The following is a 21,050-nucleotide window of genomic DNA, read 5'->3' as shown; positions in this document are numbered from 1 at the left end:
CAAATTCAGAGTTTAAACACCACAAAAAAATACCTAAGATCCATTCTTTGTTGATACCTCTCCAAATCACTTCTTGAAAAGTAGCTTTCATTTCTGTATGAAAAAGCAGACAATCTGCCTAGTAAAAGCAGAAGGGCATCTGAACCAGTGGCCATTATGTGTTCCCCCCTCAGACTTTCACTCAGTTGTCCAATCTATCCTCTCCTTTGTTCATTTCTCTAAAGCCCTTTGAACACACAGCTGACAAAGACACTCAAAAAAACACAAAAAACAAAGATTGTCACTGATGAGCCTGTGAGTGCTATGAAGAGCTGGCCTTGGCCCTAGTTGGCACCACAGTCCCAACTTTCCCTCCAAGGTTCTCACTCCTGTGTGCCCCAGTTCCTGCTCCATCAGATGGCCATAGGCCGATACTACACATCACCCTAAGCTCTAAGTATGCGCTGAGAACCTAGCTCTCCCACCAACATGAGGACTAGAAAGATTTCTTTTTGTCATCCTTTCAGCTGAGATAAAACTGGAATTCTTTTACTAGGAAACTTTATCAAGAAATGACATTTAATGGCCATCATTAAAATGTCTACAAATAATAAATGCTGGAGAGGATGTGGAGAAAAGGGAACCCTCTTAAACTGTTGGTGGGAATGTAAATTGGTGCAGCCACTATGGAAAACAGTATGGAGGTTCCTCAAAAAACTAAAAATAGTGTTGCCATATGATCCAGCAATCCCACTCCTGGACATATACCCAGACAAAACTAAAAAGATACATGCACCCCTATGTTCACCGCAGCACTATTTGCAATAGCCAAAACAAGGAAACAATCTAAATGTCCATCAACAGATGAATGGATAAAGAAGAAGTGGTACATATATATACAATGGAATACTACTCAGCCGTAAAAAAGAATGAAATAATGCTATTTGCAGCAACATGGATGGACCTAGAGATTATCATACTTAGCGAAGTAAGTCAGAAAGAAAGACAAATACCATATGATATCACCTACATGTGGAATCTAAAATACGACACAAATGAACATATCTATGAAACAGAAACAGACTCACAGACAGAGAGAACAGACTTGTGGTTGCCAAGGGCGGGGTGGGGGGGAGCAGTGGCAGAGGGAAGGATTGGGAGTTTGGGACTAGCAGATGCAAACTAGTATATATAGGATGGATAAACAACAAGGTCGTACTGTATAGCACAGGGAACTATATTCAATATCACGTGATAAACCATAATGAAAAAGAATATGAAAAAGAATATATATATAACTGAGTCACTTTGCTGTACAGCAGAAATTAACACAACACTGTAAAGCAACTACACTGCAATAAAATTAATTTTAAAAAAAGAAATGAAAAGAAACCAAACAAACACAAAATATTGATACAGAATATAGGTTACTAATTCAAACTTAACCAGTATTGGAGTCATGGTTGAAATAAAATCTAGAATTTGCCTAGTTTCCTTTCCTTAACCCTCTCTAGGTCAGATGCTAAATAAAGTTAGCTTTACTCCTCGTTTGGAGGTAGCATTGGGTTGGCATTATTTCCAAAACTAAAGGAATCCTCAATTGCTCCCTAAACAATCACTTTCTGATGATGTCTTTTGGGCCTCAGGCCCTACTCCAAACCGTATTCCCCACCCACCCCTCCACTCCCCAGCACTTAACTTCTACTCTGCAGTCATCTTTGTTGCCTGAAAGAAATCACTCCTTGCTCTCTGGCGCTCACAGATCCCACCCACTAACTTCCAGTTACCTACCTTCCAGTATTCTCTCTCCCACTTAAGGTCTCTGCAACTATGAGCCCTTGGAAATTCTACCTTTTTCTTCATCTTTAATCCCTTTTCTTCTTGCCATGATAGATTCTCCTGATGCTCTTCTACAAAATCTATGATCTGCAGACTTAGGGGGACCACAAGATATAAGAAGGAAATCCATGAATCCATATACAGTCACCAATATATAGCCCATGGACTGAGAAAATAATGTCTTAAACTTACAAGCACTATTTAAAATATATATATATAAACTCTGCTTTGATTAATACAACATGGAATAGCTTAAAATAATATAAAATCCACAGTAGTTTTAGGTTGGTGTGTATATATATTTAATCAAGGGATATTAAAAGTAGTATGTGAGGGAATTCCCTGGCGGTCCAGTGGTTAGGACTCGGCACTTTCACTGCAGTGGCCTGGGTTCAATCCCTGGCTGAGGAACTAAGAGCCCGCAAGCCAAGAGGTGCGGCCAAATAATTAATTTTTTATGTGGAGGTTTCATGAAATTATGCTTTTAAATAAGAGTCTTTGTTGGACTCCTACTTCATGCCATATACAAAAATTAACTCATAGTGGACCAACAACCTAAACGTAAGAGCTAAAACTATAAACAGGGGTAAATCTTAATGACCCTGGATTTGGTAACATAGGCCAAATTCTCAGACATGACAACAAAAGCCTGAGAAACAAAACCAAAAAATTTTTGATAAATTAGACTTCATCAAAATTAAAAACTCCTGTGCATCGAAGGACATTATCAAGGATGTGAAAAGACAACCTACAGAATGGAAGAAAATATTTGCAAATCATCTGATAAGGGTCCAGTATCCAAAATATATAAAGAACTCGTACAACTCAAGGACAAAATGACAAACAGCATTTCTCCAAAGAAGATATACAAATAGCCAACAGGCACATGAAAAGATGATCAACACCATTAGTCACTAGAGAAGTACAAAGTAAAACCACCACGAGATACCACTTAACATCCACTAGAATGGTTACAATTTTTTAAATAATAAGTACTGACAAGGATGTAGAGAAACAGGAACCTTCATACACTGCTGGTAGGAATGTAAAATAGTTTAGGCACTGTGGAAGTTAGGCTGTTCCTCAAAAAGTTAAACATAAAATTACCATATGATCTAGCAAGTCCACTCCCAGGTATACGCCATACCCCAAAGAATTGAAAACGGGTACCCTAACACTTGGACACAAATGCTCCTAGCAGCATTATTCACAATAACCAAAAAGCACAAATAATTCAAATGTCCAACAACAGATGAATGGATAAACAAAACATGGCACATACATACAAGGATTAGTTTTCAGCCATAAAAAGGAACATAAATGTTACACTTGAGAACATTATGGTAAGTGAAAGCCAGACTCAAAAAGACACATATTGTATAATTCCACTTATATAAAATATGCAGAATAGGTAAATCCATAGAGACAGAAAGGAGATTGGTGGTTGCCAGGGACTGGAGGAAGGGAAGAATAGGGAGTAACTGCTTAATGGATACAGGTTTTATTTTGGAATGATGAAAATGTTTTGAAACTAGACATAAGTGGTGGTTGCTAAATGCCACGGACTTACTTTAAAATGGTTAATGTTATGTGAACTTCAGCTCAATAAAATAAAACTAGTTTTAAGATCACAGTAATTTTTTAAAAGCTAAAGTAGTCAGTGCCATCACTATCTTCTTCAGAGCCTACACTCCAGAGGAGTGGCCTCTCAGGTTACCCTTAGTTTTACTATATTAAATCATTTCCATAAAAGAAAAAGGGGATCACTGCCATACCCATTCTCCTCGATAACTGTGGCCTATCTTACATTTTCAAAAATTCCTTATCAACAGAAAAATAAACCCAAATATAATCATCTTTGTTAATTCAAGCCAAAAAGTTTTTAAAAAGTCCTCCAAAGACTCTCTAGACAATGGCATTTAAGTCATATCTATCTAATCTGTAAGGGAGATTCAAGAAAAAAAAGTAGAAAAATGGGTTAATCCTTCACTGATTTGTTATATAAGTAACAACATGTAGTCTTTCTTCCTAGAGATTTCCCACTTCTTGGCAAAGTGTTTACCAGCCATTCTAAACCTAAGCATTTGCTTCAAAGGCTGACTAGGGCCATCCAATTAGGTTATAGTCCAAATGAAAGACCTTTAAAGGGACGTCTCAAAGCTAAAGCAGAGAAAAGAAAACTTGTACCACGGAGTATAATTTAATTTCTAAATATCAGTAAATGTGAAATATTAATGAGTAAATCTAGCCAGTGTTATTGCTTTGTATATTCAAAGCATGACTATATGAGGTAAGACTACATATAACACTGCAGCTGGAGGAAGCGAGCTGCATTACTTTGTAGTCATACTTCAAAGCAAACACTATTACCAGCAAATAGTTCTTATCCTCAGTAAGTTTCCTTGACAATCCATTGAAAATTTACTGCAAAAACCAAATCAAAATATTCTTTATTTTAGCCAGAGGGTTTACTCCCTCCTACCTTATAAAACAGTAAGTGGTGTTCTGGTCAGTAAATTCTTATTCTGAAGCTTGATTTTTAAATACAAATTATCTAAAAAGAAATAAATGGCAAAGCTCCTAAGAGATTCTGAAAATGACACATTAAGAAAAAAAAAATTTGTCATTTATTCAACAAATATTCATTAGGCATTACAATGAGCCAGGAACAGGAGATGCAGAGGTTAGAACTTCTGCAATTTTGAGGCAGATCAAACTGGGGACTAGCCAACCAAGTGTATCAGACCTTTTGTGAAGCTCTTTTCATCAAGATAGGTGATATCCCTGCAGAGATGGATAAACGAACCCACAGAACACACCCATCCATATATGAACTCTTGGATTCATGACACAGGTGGTCCTCCTGGGACAACTTAGTATCCTCATGGACACAGAAAAATCATTATATTCATTAGGGACAAGGGTGTAGTGAAAAAATAAAGAAATGTAGGGAGAATTACATAAAGGGGTTCAGCTAAAACAGTAATGTTTTATTTCTTTTTTCTTTTTCTTTTTTTTGCCCGCAGCACACAGCTTGCGGGATCTTAGTTCCCCGACCAGGGACTGAACCCAGGCCACTGCAGTGAAAGCACCGAGTCATAACTACTGGACCGCCAGGGAATTCTCAGTAATTTTTTAATTAATTAATTAATTAATCAGGCTTTGTTGGGTCTTTGTTGCTGTGCACGGGCTTCTCTCTAGTTGTGGCGAGCAGGGGCTACTCTTCGTTGCAGTGCGTGGGTTTCTCGTTGCGGTGGCTTCTCTTGTTGCAGAGCACAGGCTCTAGGCTCACAGGCTTCAGTAGTTGTGGCTTGCGGGCTTAGTTGCTCTGCGGCATGTGGGATCTTCCCAGACCAGGGCTCGAACCAGCGTCCCCTGCATCGGCAGGTGGATTCTTAACCACTACACCACTAGGGAAGCCCAATGTTTTATTTTTTAGGTTTTAAAAAATTGCTTTAAAATTGTTTAATACAAATTTTCAAAAGAATATAAAAGAAAGCCATAGTCCCTGACCTAGAGAAACTGATTAACTAGTGGACAGAGGAGAAAAAAAAAAAAAAAGAGTACTAAAACAGGGTGAGGAGTGCTATGGTTGAAGTATGCACAGGATACCACAGTGACATTGGAAAGAGACACCTAACCCAGGTTGGCAGGGAGGTGGTAGAGGGATGGTAAGGGAAGGTTTCTTAAAGGAAGAGACTTGAGTTGAATCCAAGTTCAAGGACACTCATTCAACAAAAAATCATCAGAAGCCTACTGTATGGCCCTGTGCTTAGGATACAAAGCAAGGCAGATACAGCCTCAGCTCTCGAGAAATTTAAAGTTCAATGGATGAGGGACTTCCCTGGTGGCGCAGTGGTTAAGAATCCGCCTGCCAATGCAGGGGACATGGGTTCGATCTCTGGTCCAGGAAGATCCCACATGCCGTGGAGCAACTAAGCCCGTGTGCCACAACTACTGAGGCTGCGCTCTAGAGCCCGTGAGCCACAACTACTGAGCCCGCATGCTGCAACTACGGAAGCCCGCGCGCCTAGAGCCCGTGCTCCCCAACAAGAGAAGCCACTGCAATGAGAAGTCCGCGCACCACAACAAAGAATAGCCCCTGCTCACCACAACTAGAGAGAGCCTGCGCGCAGCAACGAAGACCCAACGCAGCCAATAAATAAATAAAGTTCAATGGATGAGACCGAGAAGAAGTCAGGTGACCGATTATATTTCAGTGACTGTGCTACAGACCATAATGCTCACTAGATATTTCATGTTCTTGCCTACGGTACCCAGCCTCCCCTTGCTGTTAGGTGGGACCATTTGACTAGTTTTGCGTAATGAAATATGAGCAGAAGGGACACGTGTCACTTTTGGGCTGAGACAGGGAGAAGCCCATCCAGTCTCCTTCCTCCTCTGTCACAGTGCCCAAGAACACTGTGAGTTCCAGCTGGTGTAGCTACAAGCCTGAACCCCTTGAATGGAAGAGAGTTCCTGTGTGGAGCCGAGCCTCTGAAAACCCATGACTGATAAGCATCATTACAAGTAATAAAACTCTGTTGTGTTAAAACAAACAGTGAGATTTCAGGATAAATGTTACGGCACTATAACCTAGTTGATCCTGATTAAGAGTGTGAAAGATCAGTGAAAGGTCTAAGGACTGGTTCCGTTGATTGCCTCATACTTAAGCATAGTGCCTGACCCATATAGGTGGCCAATAAATGTTTGATGAGCAAATGAAAGAATGGACCATTGACTGAGGGAACAAACTGCTTTAAAAAAGGAATGCAGAGAGCATACAGACAAGGTTAATGAGGGAGGCTGAACAAAAAGGCAGGGGTCCAATTATAAAGAGTTTGGATCGAAACCTGAAGGCAATGGGTAAGTCACTGAGGTTGTCAGAAGAAATGACATAACCCAATTTGGGTTTTAGAAAGGTCACTCTGACTTGGGCTGGATATGGGCAGACCTGCAGAAATACATTTCTGCAGTTGATTCAGAGAAAGAACGAGGACAAAAGTGGGAGTTGGAAGGAAGGGACAGATTTCCAGATATACAGAAGGGAAGAGTCCACAGGACCAGGTGACTGACAGGATGTAGGCCAGGCCAATTGTGGAGCTGCCCTCCAAGGAGAATGTGGAAGGGTGGGGGGAGGAAGGAACCACAGGGAAGCTGTCCTCTGAACATATGAATTTGAGAGTTCAGTAAGATGTCTAACGGATATTTCTAGTAGATAATCATATAAATGTTGGACAGGCACTAAAAAGAGGGGAAGAGACAAACACAAGGGAGAAAATGTGCATTTGCAAAGCTCTAGCTGGAGGAGCTATCCCCATTCCCCCTACTTACCTTCCACTCCCCGTGGTGTCCAGCAAGTTTCCAATCTCACTGCCAACAGTATAGTAGGGGTAGATATATTCTAGGTATTCCAAATTAAAGTTCTTGAAATATTTTTCTTAAAAAATCAATTATCTATGGTGATAATCTACAACATGGAAAATCCTGATTAGCAAGCTATATATCTTAGGCACATTACTAATTTCCAGAAAATTGCAGGCAGTAATGCACCTAACATAATCTCATTTCCAACAACGCAATGCCCCCGGCATTCGACAGCCCCTTAACAATGCCATTACTGCCAGACAGCTCTGCTGGTAGCCCAGATGGCACAAGGGCTGCACCCTATCAGATCTGTGACATGCCCTACAAACTGCTTTTACAGTTAAGCCCATTCTAACCGTTTATGTGTCCCTTCTTAAAAATAAGAAGACTTCCCTGGTGGCGCAGTGGTTAAGAATCCGTCTGCCAATGCAGGGGACACGGGTTCGAGCCCTGGTCCGGGAAGAGCCTACATGTTGCGGAGCAACTAAGCCCGTGCACCACAGCTACTGAGCCCGCGTGCCTAGAGCCCATGCTCCACAACAAGAGAAGCCCGTGCACCGCAACGAAGAGTAGCCCCCGCTTGCCGCAACTAGAGAAAGCCCACGCTCAGCAATGAAGACCCAACGCAGCCAAAAAATAAATTAATTACTTAAAAAAAAAAAGATCCATAATAGTGAATAATTATCTGCACTTGTTCGGATTCCAGATAAATTTACCTTTTTTTTTGGCTGCATTCTCTGGCTCGCGGGATCTTAGCTCTCCGACCAGGGATCGAACCCGTGTCCCTTGCAGTGGAAGCGTGGAGTCCTAACCACTGGACTGCCAGGGAATTCCCCAAATTTACCATTTTTTTTTTACAGAATGTTTTAAAGAACAGCTGCCACAAGTTCTTGGACACAAGGACCCTATAAAATGCTTAAAAGATGAATAATGCTGAGTATGAGGTGAAAAAACTTATTCAAATTAAATCAATTAAATCAATAAATTATCACAGGGCCAACCAATAGCAGTTTCAGTTCTTAGAGTTTTAAAGCCATTTTACCCTTTAGCTATTTTTTTTCCCTACACAGGAGCTCAGAATACTGCTAAAAAGGAGGAACAAGTAGACATAAACAGTCAGTTTACAAAATCCCTTCATTTTATCTAGCTAATCAGGTTGTTTATCTAACAAAAGAGGAAATTCTCTGCCTAGTACAAAGACTGTGATATGACCAGATATTCTGCACAGTTTTTACTTTGGGAGGAACAAGGTATTTTAAGAACAGATATCCCAGGGTATGGAGTATACTGCTAGAGTTCTATGTGATTGAGTGTACTGCCCTGTCTTTCCAAATGCATGTCCAAATGTTAAGATAACCACACATAGCACTTTATATTACCTGGTATTCAATGACTTTTTTAATTTCTAAAAAGACGACTAAAGAAACCCAGTAAAGGGACTTCCCTGGCGGTCCAGTGGTTAAGACTTCACCTTCCAGTGCAGGGGGTGAGGGTTCAATCCCTGGTCGGGGAGCTAAGATCCCACATGCCTCACGGCCAAAAAACCAAAACATGAAACAGAAGCAATATTATAATAAATTCAATAAAGACTAAAAATGGTCCATATCAAAAACAAATCTTGAAAAAGAAAAGAAACCCAGTAAACTTGGCTGTATTTGCAAGTTATATAAAAATAAAAACAAAGACTTAAAGTTGCTGGATCACACTGTCTGAACATAACTTACTGGAATGATTGAGTTGTTCCTGTAAACCTTAACTCCCTCCCACAATTCTTGTAAATAATGAAAAAAAAGACAAAAAAAAAAAAAGACAACCAAAAAAAACCGACTAATACTGGGGGAAACAAAAAACAACAGCAGGTAGTATTTATTCAGTGCCCACTTTGTGCTAGGTGCTGCTATTTTACATGTTCTACTTTTAATATACTATCCCTAATTTTCAAACAATCATACAAGCCAGGCATTATGTAATTCTTGCCATTATACTGATGAGGAAACCAAGCCTTAGATGATTTGGTGATGTGGTGAAGGACATAGAAAGGATAGCACTGAGCCAGGATTCAAACCACAGGCTATAGGCCTGACTGACAGCCAGACGACTGAGAGCCTGTTACATCCATGATGTAGCTAGCAGCATATGAAAAACCCTCTGAAAACTTAGCCACCACTGGATAAAAGCCATGACATGATTTTCTCCAGGCCAGGTACAAGGAAAGGATGGAGAAGGTATTTTAACCTAATCTCTGATTCAAATTAAGAATTTAGAGCACTTTCCACTATTCTCGTCTGTGAACAGAGACTATTTGCTTACTTATTATATCTTTCCTGGCCAGAGCTGTCTTCTACATAGAGAGGCACTACGAGCTCCTCTATATTATGCAACTTTTTAACACTTTCTTTTCTGAAAATGTTTATTAATAAATATAAAAAATGACTAGTAATTCTCAATGTGAAGTTCCATTAGTCTTCACATTTGTTTAGAAACTACATAAAAAAAGAATATATATATGTGTATAACTGAGTAACTTTGCTGCACAGCAGAGACTGGCACAACACTGTAAATCAACTATACTTCAAGTTAAAAAAAATTGGAAAAAAAAAAAGAAACTACATATTTCAAGTGATTCTTTACTTAAGCATTTATTCCACAAAAAAATGCTATTCAGTCATTACTTGCTTAGAAATGAATTGAGGCATGGGGGGTGGGGGTGGGGGTGATGTACAAAAATATACAAAGCCTACCCTTGAACAGCCCACCCTCTAATGCCCGGACTGGCAAACTATGGCCCCTGGGTCAAATCTAGCCTACCACCTGTTTCTGTATGGCCCATGACTTAAGAATGGTTTTTACATTTTCAAAAGGTTGAAAAAAATCATAAGAAGAATATTGTGACATGTGAGCTGATATGAAATTCAAATTTCAGTGTCCATAGATAAAGTTTATTAAAACACAGCCATGCTCATTCATTTACCTACAGTCTACGGCTACTTTCAAGCTTCAATGGCAAAGTTGAGTAGTCCTCACAGAGATCAAAAATATTTACTATCTAGTCCTTTATGGAAAACGTTTGCCAACCCTTGATCTAATGAAGGGCCCAAGCAGCCACAACATCATGTTGGTAAGGACTATTATGAAGGAAAGAAGATTCTGAGAGGGTCCCAGAATACTTCTCAAGAGGGAACATGTGAGTTGGGCCTAGAGGAGAAATTTACTGAGCCCAGAAAGGAGAGGTGTTCCAGGCAAGGGGCACTGTAATCACAAAGCCACAGATGCAGAAAACAGTATATTATATCCAGAGAATGCTGAGAAATTAAAGTAGTTTGATATGGTGAAGGGTACATGATGGGAAGGAGGAAGAGGGCAACAGAGGAGGCTGATAAATTAACTGAGACCAGTATAAAAAGTTCATATAACAAGTACATCAAAGAGTTATGGCAACTGAAGGCAACTGGGAATCCTCCTTGGTTTTTGAGGAGGAAGAAGGCAATCTCACTTGTGTTTCAGAAGCTTGAATCTGGAGGCTGAATGAGTGATGGGTGGGAGGTGGGACAGAGTTCAGTTAGAGAGGATAAGGGAGCTGGATGTAATCCGCGTCCCTGGAGAAGGGGAGCAGCAAGTGGATTCAAGTCATATTTAGGAGACAGCAATGATAGGAAGTGGTTAATTAACCAGAAATTAGGGTGCCGTGAAAGGGATGCAGAGGCTATGGCTTCTAACTGGGGTCAATAGGTGGATAGAGATATCCATTTCTCAAGAGAGAGAAATACAGGAGAGAAGCAGGTGGGAAAGGAAAAAACAGCTTGAGATACTACAGGAAAAGTTAAGCTTCCTATACTCTCCGTATATTATGGGAACTTCTAAAATCTCAATTTAAACGTCCATTTGAAAGCATTCACCCAAGAAACAGTGGTTGCCTCTGTACAGTATAATTGGTGGCACTGAGGAGGAGGCGGCATTTCACTTTAAAACCTTGTGTATAGCTTGAATATTTTAGAACAAGCATTTCGGACTATTATAATTGAGCAAGAAGAATGCCAAGCATTATTCCCTAGGAAATTTCTGAAAGCCAAACAGAGTGAATGAAATATTTAGAAGGCTCAAGTTTCTTCAGGTCATTAAAACAAAGCCACAGGAACAGCATTCCTGACATCCATAAACTACATTATTTTCCCACACACAGTCCTAGGACTATAGGAATACACTGTAAAAAGGCAGGTATTGTGTCCCCAAAGTATCATCAAACATATTAATCACATTTCAACCTAATATAAGATGTCAAAGTTTAAACCACAGTTGTACGCTGTCTACTTTTTAGAGGAGGACAGTCAGGCGACATGGGTTACGGGTGTGCCTCTTACACCAACAGCCACACAACTGTAAAAAAAAAAAAAGCTAGACTTCAGCTTTCTCAGCTTTCAAATGAAGTAGTCCAAATAATTTCTAAAACCCTTCCAGCATTAACATTCTATTATTCTAAATTCACACAGGTGTATGTGTCTAGAATTATAGTTCCCAGTTCCACTCTTTTTTTTAGAATCTATTATTTCAATAGTACACACTGCACATGTTAAAAAAAAGTACAAAAGAACACACAGTTGAAAAGCGAGCCTTCTCTCCTACGTCCGTCTCCAGAGTCACTCCTTATGAAAATTTCTTGAATATTTTCTTTCTTCTTTATTAACCCAGATAGTAACTCATCACACACAGTTCCACCTTACTTTTTCACATAAATTGTGGAATCATTTCATCATTACATACCAAAGAGCCTCCTCTTTTTTTTTAATGACCACATGGTATTTTTAAAAAGTTCTTTATTTTAGAAAATTCCAAACATACACAAAAGTAGAGAAAAATATAATGAATCTCCAAGTATTCATTACTCAGCTTAAATAATTATTAACGTTTTGCCTATTGTGTTTTATTTACCTCTTCCCCATTCTCAGAATATTTTAAAGCAAATCCCAGATATCAATAAATTTCACCACTAAATACTTCAGTTATGTATCACTAACAGATAAGGGCTTTTAAAAAATATACCACAATGTCACTATTATACCTAGCAAAATTAACAATTTATTATAATCATCTAATGAACAGGCCATATTCAAATTTCTCCGATTGTTTCAAAAATGTTATTTTACACCTGGTTTATTTAAATGAAGACCCAAACTAGGTCCATACATTGCGTTTGGTTGATATGACTCAAGCCTCAGTCTAAAACAGTTCCCTCTCCTGGCCCTTTGTTTTCAAGCCATTTATTTGTTGAAGAAAACAGACCATTTAACCTGCAGTATTTCCCACATTCCAACATTTGCTAATGCCATCCCTTGTGGTAATATTCAACCTGCTCCTCCAGCCCCCATATTTCCTGTACCCAGGTCATTAGAACTTGAAACCTGGTCAGTTTCGGATTTGGTGTTTTGGCAAGAAAACTTCACTGAACATGCTACATACTTCCTGTAGTGCTGTCCAGTGAGTTACATAAGATCTGACATCACTTTTGGTGATGAGAAGATGCAACTGTGGTTTTAAAAGTGTTGCCACATGATCTGTCCATTACAGAGCAAACCACCTGTCTTTCATTTAATGGTTTTATCATCTATTAATGACAGTAGTCTATCATCTATGATCTCATTAGGGAATGCAAGCGGCGATTTTCTAATTCTATTGTCCCTTCTGTATTTATTGATTAGCTTGAATTCTATAAATAAGACACTTCCTTTACTGACGGATTACAGGTAAACATAGGAAAGGCAAGGTAAATGCTTGATTTTTTTTCCTCCTTATTTACTAATTTTCAGAATAACGAGACAGTGCCCAAACAACCCCCAAACACTGTTACTGTTGCATCATTAACTAGATTTTTATATTTCATGTGTTTTAACCAACTGCAGTCATTAATCTCTTGATGCTCTCATCTTTAACTAGCAAGAGCTGCTTCAGGGTGGTTCCTGTCCTCTTTTTTCTCTAGTACTTCATTACAAAAATTTTCAAACATACAGCTAAGTTCAAAGAATTGTACAGTAACAACCCATGTGCCTACCACCTAGATTCTACCAGTAACACTTTACAAATCTTGTCTATCGCATATCTTTTTGACATAAATCTTTAATCTTAGATACTTTTCTTGCTTTTTGTCACTGTAAGATATCTCAGGGTCATCTTAAGTATTTCTTGCTCCAGATTTGAATTCAGCTGTTTCTCTAAGGAGTCTTGGTTCCTTTTAGTGGGAAATGATACTTAGAGACCTCAATTTAGGTACTGGTTGCCACCGTGTTGTCATTGTTTCTTAGGCTTTTCAATGACAGACAGGAAACATGTATTATTAGAAAGAAAATAATAAAAGCGAATAATAATTGAAAAGAAAGATAAATTACAGGTCATACAGATATTTCCATTTCGTATTTAAAGTTACTAAGCTTTTTTTTTTTTTTAAATAAATTTATTTATTTTATTTATTTTTGGCTGTGTTGGGTCTTCGTTGCTGCGCGCGGGCTTTCTCTAGTTGTGGTGAGCGTGGGCTACTCGTCGTTACAGTGCGCGGGCTACTCGTCGTTGCAGTGCGCAGGCTTCTCATTGCGGTGGCTTCTCTTGTTGCGGAGCACAGGCTCTAGGCGCACGGGCTTCAGTAGTTCTGGCTCGTGGGCTCTAGAGCGCAGGCTCGGTAATTGTGGCACACGGGTTTAGTTACTCTGTGGCATGTGGGATCTTCCCGGACCAGGGCTTGAACCCGTGTCCCCTGCACTGGGAGGCGGACTCTCAACCACTGTGCCACCAGGGAAGCCCAAAAGTTACTAAGCTTTTTAACTTCTTGCATTTTATGTTTTTATTTTTTATGCTGAAAATAATATAATTATCTGTTTGAGTTGTCCTATAATTTAATAGTTTCAAATTAACAGTGCTATTAACCGTAAAACTACTAAGACCAGTTTAAGATTTCTTGGTAGTTCTTCTTAGCCTAAGGATAGATCCCACTAGAGACGGTCAATCAAAATACTGTTTTAAAATCACATGAAAGATTTATTTTCTGTATGATGATGCTACTAGGTTGATATACAGTCATTCGTTTATTTCTGTTGTTTTTTATTTTTTATTTTTTAAAATTTATTTATTTATTTATTTATGGCTGTGTTGGGTCTTCGTTTCTGCGCGAGGGCTTTCTCTAGTTGTGGCAAGTGGGGGCCACTCTTCATCGTGGTGCGCGGGCCTCTCACTATCGCGGCCTCTCTTGTTGCAGAGCACAGGCTCCAGACGCGCAGGCTCAGTAATTGTGGCTCACGGGCCCAGTTGCTCCGCGGCATGTGGGATCTTCCCAGACCAGGGCTCGAACCCGTGTCCCCTGCATTGGCAGGCAGATTCTCAACCACTGCGCCACCAGGGAAGCCCTGTTGTTTTTTATTTTTAGCAACTGTGTTTTGTTGTAACAAGTATAATTCATGCACACTGGAATGTATAGATCATCAGGGTACAGTATGATGACTCTGACTTATACATGAGCTTGAACCCACACTCCTACAAAGATACACGTTTCAAAAAAAAAAAAAAAAAAAGATACACGTTTCCATCTCCCCAGAAAGTTCCCTGTGCCTCTATCCTGTCAATGTCCCTGACCCAGAGGCAATCGTTATTATGAATTATACTACCACAGATTAGTTTTGCCTGTTCCGGATCTTCATATAAATGAAATCATATAGTAACTGCTGGAGATTTTTATTATACAGATGTACCATAATCTATTTAACCAGCCCTCTTGATGGACGTTTTGGGCATTTCCAGTTTCCGCTATTAAAACAATGCTACAATAAATAGCCCTATACATGAACCATTTCCCACATGTGAATATATTGGTAGCATTCATACATTCATTCACTCATTCATTCGATGAATATTCACTTAATACCTATGCAGTGCCAATCAGTGTTCTATGCACTGTGGATAGAGCAACAAGCAAAACAATGACCCTGCTCTTGTGGAACATACAATCTAATGGGAGAAGACAGACAATAAACAAAAATAATGTCAAGTGGTATGTACTAAACAAGATAAATAAGGTCAAATAAGGAAGAAGAAATTAACAGAGTACTCTTTTACATAGGGAGGTCAGGGAAGGTCTCTTATAACTTATAAGAGGTAATATTTGAGCACAGACCTGATCAAAGGGAGGAAACAAGCCTTGGCTCTCTAGGGAAAGGCATCTCAGCAAAGGTACCCTCAGGAACAAAGGTCCTGCCCTCAGGCAATGAGGAACTTGGACTCAAAGTAAGAAAGCTATAGTGGCTAAAGCAGAATTAGCAAAGGAGAGAGTGGGAGGAAGGAGAGAGGTCATAGAGGGCTGCACAGAACGGGTTAAGGAGGTAAGGACTTGGGATCCCATCCCAAGTGAAGAAGAATGCCCCTCCTGAGGGGTTCTAAGCAAGTATTTTAACACTCACTGGGGTGCAGTGTAGAGAACAGAATGCAAGGTGGAACAAAGATGGGATAAGGAGACTAGTTAGGAGGATTTGTAATTGTCCCAGGAGAGAAGTGATGATGGTTTACAGAGGTAGCATTGGGGGCGGTGAGAAGTGATAACATTCTGTCGCTACTTTCAAAGGGACAGCCAAGAGAATTCCTGATGTGGGCTATGAGACAAAGAAGGAAGTCAAAGATGACTCCAGTTCCTTGGCCTGAGCAAACGGACAAAATGGGAAAACAATGGGAAGAGCAGATTTAGAGGGTAATACCAAGAGTTCAGTTTTGCATGTGTTAAGTCTGTGGTGCCTATCCAACTCACAAATGGAGTTGCTGAGAAGGCAGTTGGATTATGAAGTTCAGCAAAGAGGTCAGAGGTGGAGATTAATATGTGGCAGTACATGGAATTTGGGTGACATCACTTGGAGAAGTCTGGAGCACTCCTGGCCTGAGCCCTGGGGCTATTTATTTTTTGAAGGATTGAACAAAGGAGAGAAGAAACAACAAGGGAGAAAGAAAACTAAGCGTGGGGTGTGCAAGAAGCCAAGCAAAGCGTTTGAAAGAGGACGGAAGGATCAATTGGGTTAAATGCTACTAAGAGGTCAAGATGAGGACTGAGAACTGACCACTGGATTTGGCAACACAGAGGTCATCTGCATCGTGGTAAAGGTAGTTTCTTCATAAAACCTAAGACAGGAACTACCGTGTCAAAGATAGACACATTTGTAATTTTAATAAATATTGGCACTTTGCCGTCCACAGAAGTTGTACCAGTTTATATGCCTGCCGGTAGCATATGAGACTGACTATTCCCACATATCCCTGCCAAAACATGCTATTATCCAATTTTTAAAAAAATTTTTATTGGCGTATAGTTGATTTACAATGTTGTGTTAGTTTCAGGTGTACAGCAAACTGAATCAGCTATACATATACATATATCCACTCTTTTTGTTTTTTTTAGATTCTTTTCCTGTATAGGCCATTACAGAGTATTGAATAGAGTTCCCTGTGCTATACAGCAGGTTCTTATTAGTTATCTATTTTATACACCAATTTTTTATATTAAGCAATCTGGTAAGTGAAGTATAGCGTCTCCTTTTAGTTTCAATTTCTCTTATTACAAGAGAGGTACAGCATCTTTCATATATTTAAGTCATTCATGTTTCCTTTTCATATTCTTTGCCCACTTTTCTGTTGGGTTATTGGTCTTTTTACTACTGATTGGGAGAAGCTCTTTATATATTAAATAAATTAGCCTAGCGATCACTGATTTGACTTCATAGTGATTTTGCCACATAAAAGCTTTCTGGGGACTTCCCTGGTGGCACAGCGGTTAAGAATCCGCCTGCCAATGCAGGAAACACGGGTTCGATCCCTGGTCCGGGAAGATCTCATATGCCGCAGAGCAACTAAGCCCGTGTGCCACAGCTACTCAGCCCGAGCTCTAGAGCCCGTGAGCCACAACTACTGAGCCCGCATACCACAACTACTGAAGCCCGTGCGCCTACAGCCCATGCTTCGCAACAAGAGAAGCCACTGCAATGAGAAGCCCGTGCACCACAACGAAGAGTAGCTCCCGCTCGCCGCAACTAGAGAAAGCCCGCGCGCAGCAACGAAGACCCAATGCAGCCAAAAATTAAAAAGAAAAGAAAAAAAAAAAGCTTTCTGTTTTTATGTGATCAATTGTATAATCCTTTCTTTTTTGCCAATCTGATGAGTGTTCCCCCTCTCCAGCTTTAATGAGGTAATGTTTCACATTTATTTATTTATTTACTGACAAATAAAACTGTATACATTTAAAGTGTACAACATGATGATCTGATATACAGTCATCCTTTGGTACCTGAGGGGGACTGGTTCCAGGACCAACTGCTTCCAACTGTAGTAGTTTGTGTCTTTCAAAAAATTCGCCCATTTCATTTAAAGTATCGATTTGATTACCTTAAAATGGTTGATAATATTCCCTATTACCCTTTTAATATTCATAGAATCTGTACTGATTCTTTCTATGGAATGCTGTACTTTCATTCCTGATATGGCTGATTTTATGACTGAGTTAGGAAATGTACAAGATAAGTCTGAAACACCTTGTTATACCAGATACTGAACAAGCTATCAAAAATCTCTAGGGTTATATCAAAAGGACTCAGGAGTCAACTTGAAGAGGCTCCTACAGTTAGGTCAATAAGAATAACTGCAACAGATTAAAACACTAAGTATGAAACACCAAATAAATGGTATTTCTCCTCAATTTACCATTATTCTCCAAATTAATGAGTTGGTTCACTGGTATCCTTCAGTTGCCAGTTTTGTTTTGTTTTAAATCATCAATGTGAACTCATGGATTGAAACATACTTGACATACACTAACTCATTAATTTGAGGAATAATGGTAAAGTGAGGGGAAATTATCAGTCATTTTTCTTTTCTATATGAACTTTTTAAGGTATAATTATGATACTGTGGGTTTGTTTTTTTTTAACATCTTTATTGGAATATAATTGCTTTACAATGGTGTGTTAGTTTCTACTTTATAACAAAGTGAATCAGTTATACATATACATATGTTCCCATATCTCTTCCCTCTTGCATCTCCCTCCCTCCCACCCTCCCTATCCCACCCCTCTAGGTGGTCACAAAGCACCAAGCTAATCTCCCTGTGCTATGCTGTTGCTTCCCACTAGCTATCTATTTTACGGTTGGTAGTGTATATATGTCCATGCCACTCTCTCACTTTGTCACAGCTTACCCTTCCCCCTCCCCATATCCTCAAGTCCATTCACCAGTACGTCTGTGTCTTTATTCCCATCTTGCCACTAGGTTCTTCATGACCTTTTTTTTTTTTTTTCCCTTAGATTCCATATGTATGTGTTAGCATACTATATTTGTTTTTCTCTTTCTGACTTACTTCACTCTGGATGACAGACTCTAGGTCCATCCACCTCACTACAAATAACTCCATTTCGTTTCTTTTTATGGCTGAGTAATGTTCCATTGTATATATGTGCCACATCTTCTTTATCCATTCATCCGATGATGGACACTTAGGTTGCTTCCATGTCCTGGCTGTTGTAAATAGAGCTGCAATGAACATTTTGGTACATGACTCTTTTTGAATTATGGTTTTCTCAGGGTATATGCCCAGTAGTGGGATTGCTGGGTCATATGGTAATTTTATTTTTAGTTTTTTAAGGAACCTCCATACTGTTCTCCATAGTGGCTGTATCAATTTACATTCCCACCAACAGTGCAAGAGTGTTCCTTTTTCTCCACACCCTCTCCAGCATTTAATGTTTCTAGATTTTTTGATGATGGCCATTCTGACCAGTGTGAGATAATATCTCAGTGTTGTTTTGATTTGCATTTCTCTAATGATTAATGACGTTGAGCATTCTTTCATGTGTTTGTTGGCAATCTGTATCTCTTCTTTGGAGAAATGTCTATTTAGGTCTTCTGCCCATTTTTGGATTGGGTTGTTTGTTTTTTTGTTGTTGAGCTGCATGAGCTGCTTGTAAATTTTGGAGATTAATCCTTTGTCAGTTGCTTCAATTGCAAATATTTTCTCCCATTCTGAGGGTTGTCTTTTGGTCTTGTTTATGGTTTCCTTTGCTGTGCAAAAGCTTTTAAGTTTCATTAGGTCCCATTTGTTTATTTTTGTTTTTATTTCCATTTCTCTAGGAGCTGGGTCAAAAAGGATCTTGCTGTGATTTATGTCATAGAGTGTTCTGCCTATGTTTTCCTCTAGGAGTTCGATAGTGTCTGGCCTTACATTTAGGTCTTTAATCCATTTTGAGTTTATTTTTGTGTATGGTGTTAGGGAGTGTTCTAATTTCATACTTTTACATGTACCTGTCCAGTTTTCCCAGCACCACTTATTGAAGAAGCTGTCTTTTCTCCACTGTATATGCTTGCCTCCTTTATCAAAGATGAGGTGGCCATATGTGCGTGGGTTTATCTCTGGGCTTTCTATCCTGTTCCATTGATCTATATTTCTGTTTTTGTGCCAGTACCATACTGTCTTGATTACTGTGGCTTTGTAGTAGTCTGAAGTCAAGGAGCCTGATTCCTCCAGCTCCATTTTTCGTTCTCAAGATTGCTTTGGCTATTCGGGGTCTTTTGTGTTTCCATACAAATTGTGAAATTTTTTGTTCTAGTTCTGTGAAAAATGCCAGTGGTAGTTTGATAGGGATTGCATTGAATCTGTAGATTGCTTTGGGTAGTAGAGTCATTTTCACAATGTTGATTCTTCCAATCCAAGAACATGGTATATCTCTCCATCTATTTGTATCATCTTTGATTTCTTTCATCAGTGTCTTATAATTCTCTGCATACAGGTCTTTTGTCTCCTTAGGTAGGTTTATTCCTAGATATTTTATTCTTTTTGTTGCAATGGTAAATGGGAGTGTTTTCTTAATTTCACTTTCCGATTTTTCATCATTAGTGTATAGGAATGCAAGAGATTTCTGTGCATTAATTTTGTATCCTGCTACTTTACCAAATTCATTGATTAGCTCTAGTAGTTTGCTGGTAGCATCTTTAGGATTCTCTATGTATAGTATCATGTCATGTGCAAACAGTGACAGCTTTACTTCTTCTTTTCCGATTTGGATTCCTTTTATTTCTTTTTCTTTTCTGATTGCTGTGGCTAAAACTTCCAAAACTATGTTGAATAATAGTGGTGAGAGTGGGCAACCTTGTCTTGTTCCTGATCTTAGTGGAAATGGTTTCAGTTTTTCACCATTGAGGATGATGTTGGCTGTGGGTTTGTCATATATGGCCTTTATTATGTTGAGGAAAGTTCCCTCTATGCCTACTTTCTGCAGGGCTTTTATCATAAATGGGTGTTGAATTTTGTCAAAGCTTTCTCTGCATCTATTGAGATGATCATGTGGTTTTTCTCCTTCAATTTGTTAATATGGTGTATCACGTTGATTGATTTGCGTATATTGAAGAATCCTTGCATTCCTGGCATAAACCCCACTTGATCATGGTGTATGATCCTTTTAATGTGCTGTTGGATTCTGTTTGCTAGTATTTTGTTGAGGATTTTTGCATCTATGTTCATCAGTGATATTGGCCTGTAGTTTTCTTTCTTTGTGACATCTTTGTCTGGTTTTGGTATCAGGCTGATTGATGGTGGCCTCGTAGAATGAGTTGGGGAGTGTTCCTCCCTCTGCAATATTTTGGAAGAGTTTGAGAAGGATAGGTGTTAGCTCTTCTCTAAATGTTTGATAGAATTCGCCTGTGAAGCCATCTGGTCCTGGGCTTTTGTTTGTTGGAAGATTTTTTTTTTTAATAGAGAGAAAGTCTTTTTTTTTTTAAATTTATTTATTTTTGGCTGTGTTGGGTCTTCATTTCTGTGCGAGGTCCTTCTCTAGTTGTGGCAAGTGGGGGCCACTCTTCATCGCGGT

At 39.2% G+C, this 21,050-nt stretch overlaps 1 protein-coding gene across 1 annotated transcript in view; it reads right to left on the bottom strand.

Moving 5' to 3' along the window:
- The window catches only part of NUDT3 (nudix hydrolase 3), a 119,681-nt gene that overhangs the window by 45,468 nt on the left and 53,163 nt on the right, over positions 1-21,050 (bottom strand). The gene's annotated exons all lie outside the window — the stretch shown is intronic.

The sequence above is a fragment of the Eubalaena glacialis genome, chromosome 7, assembly GCF_028564815.1.
Source record: "Eubalaena glacialis isolate mEubGla1 chromosome 7, mEubGla1.1.hap2.+ XY, whole genome shotgun sequence".
NCBI classification, from domain to species: domain Eukaryota; kingdom Metazoa; phylum Chordata; class Mammalia; order Artiodactyla; family Balaenidae; genus Eubalaena; species Eubalaena glacialis.
This window is presented reverse-complemented; position numbering and strand designations above follow the sequence as displayed.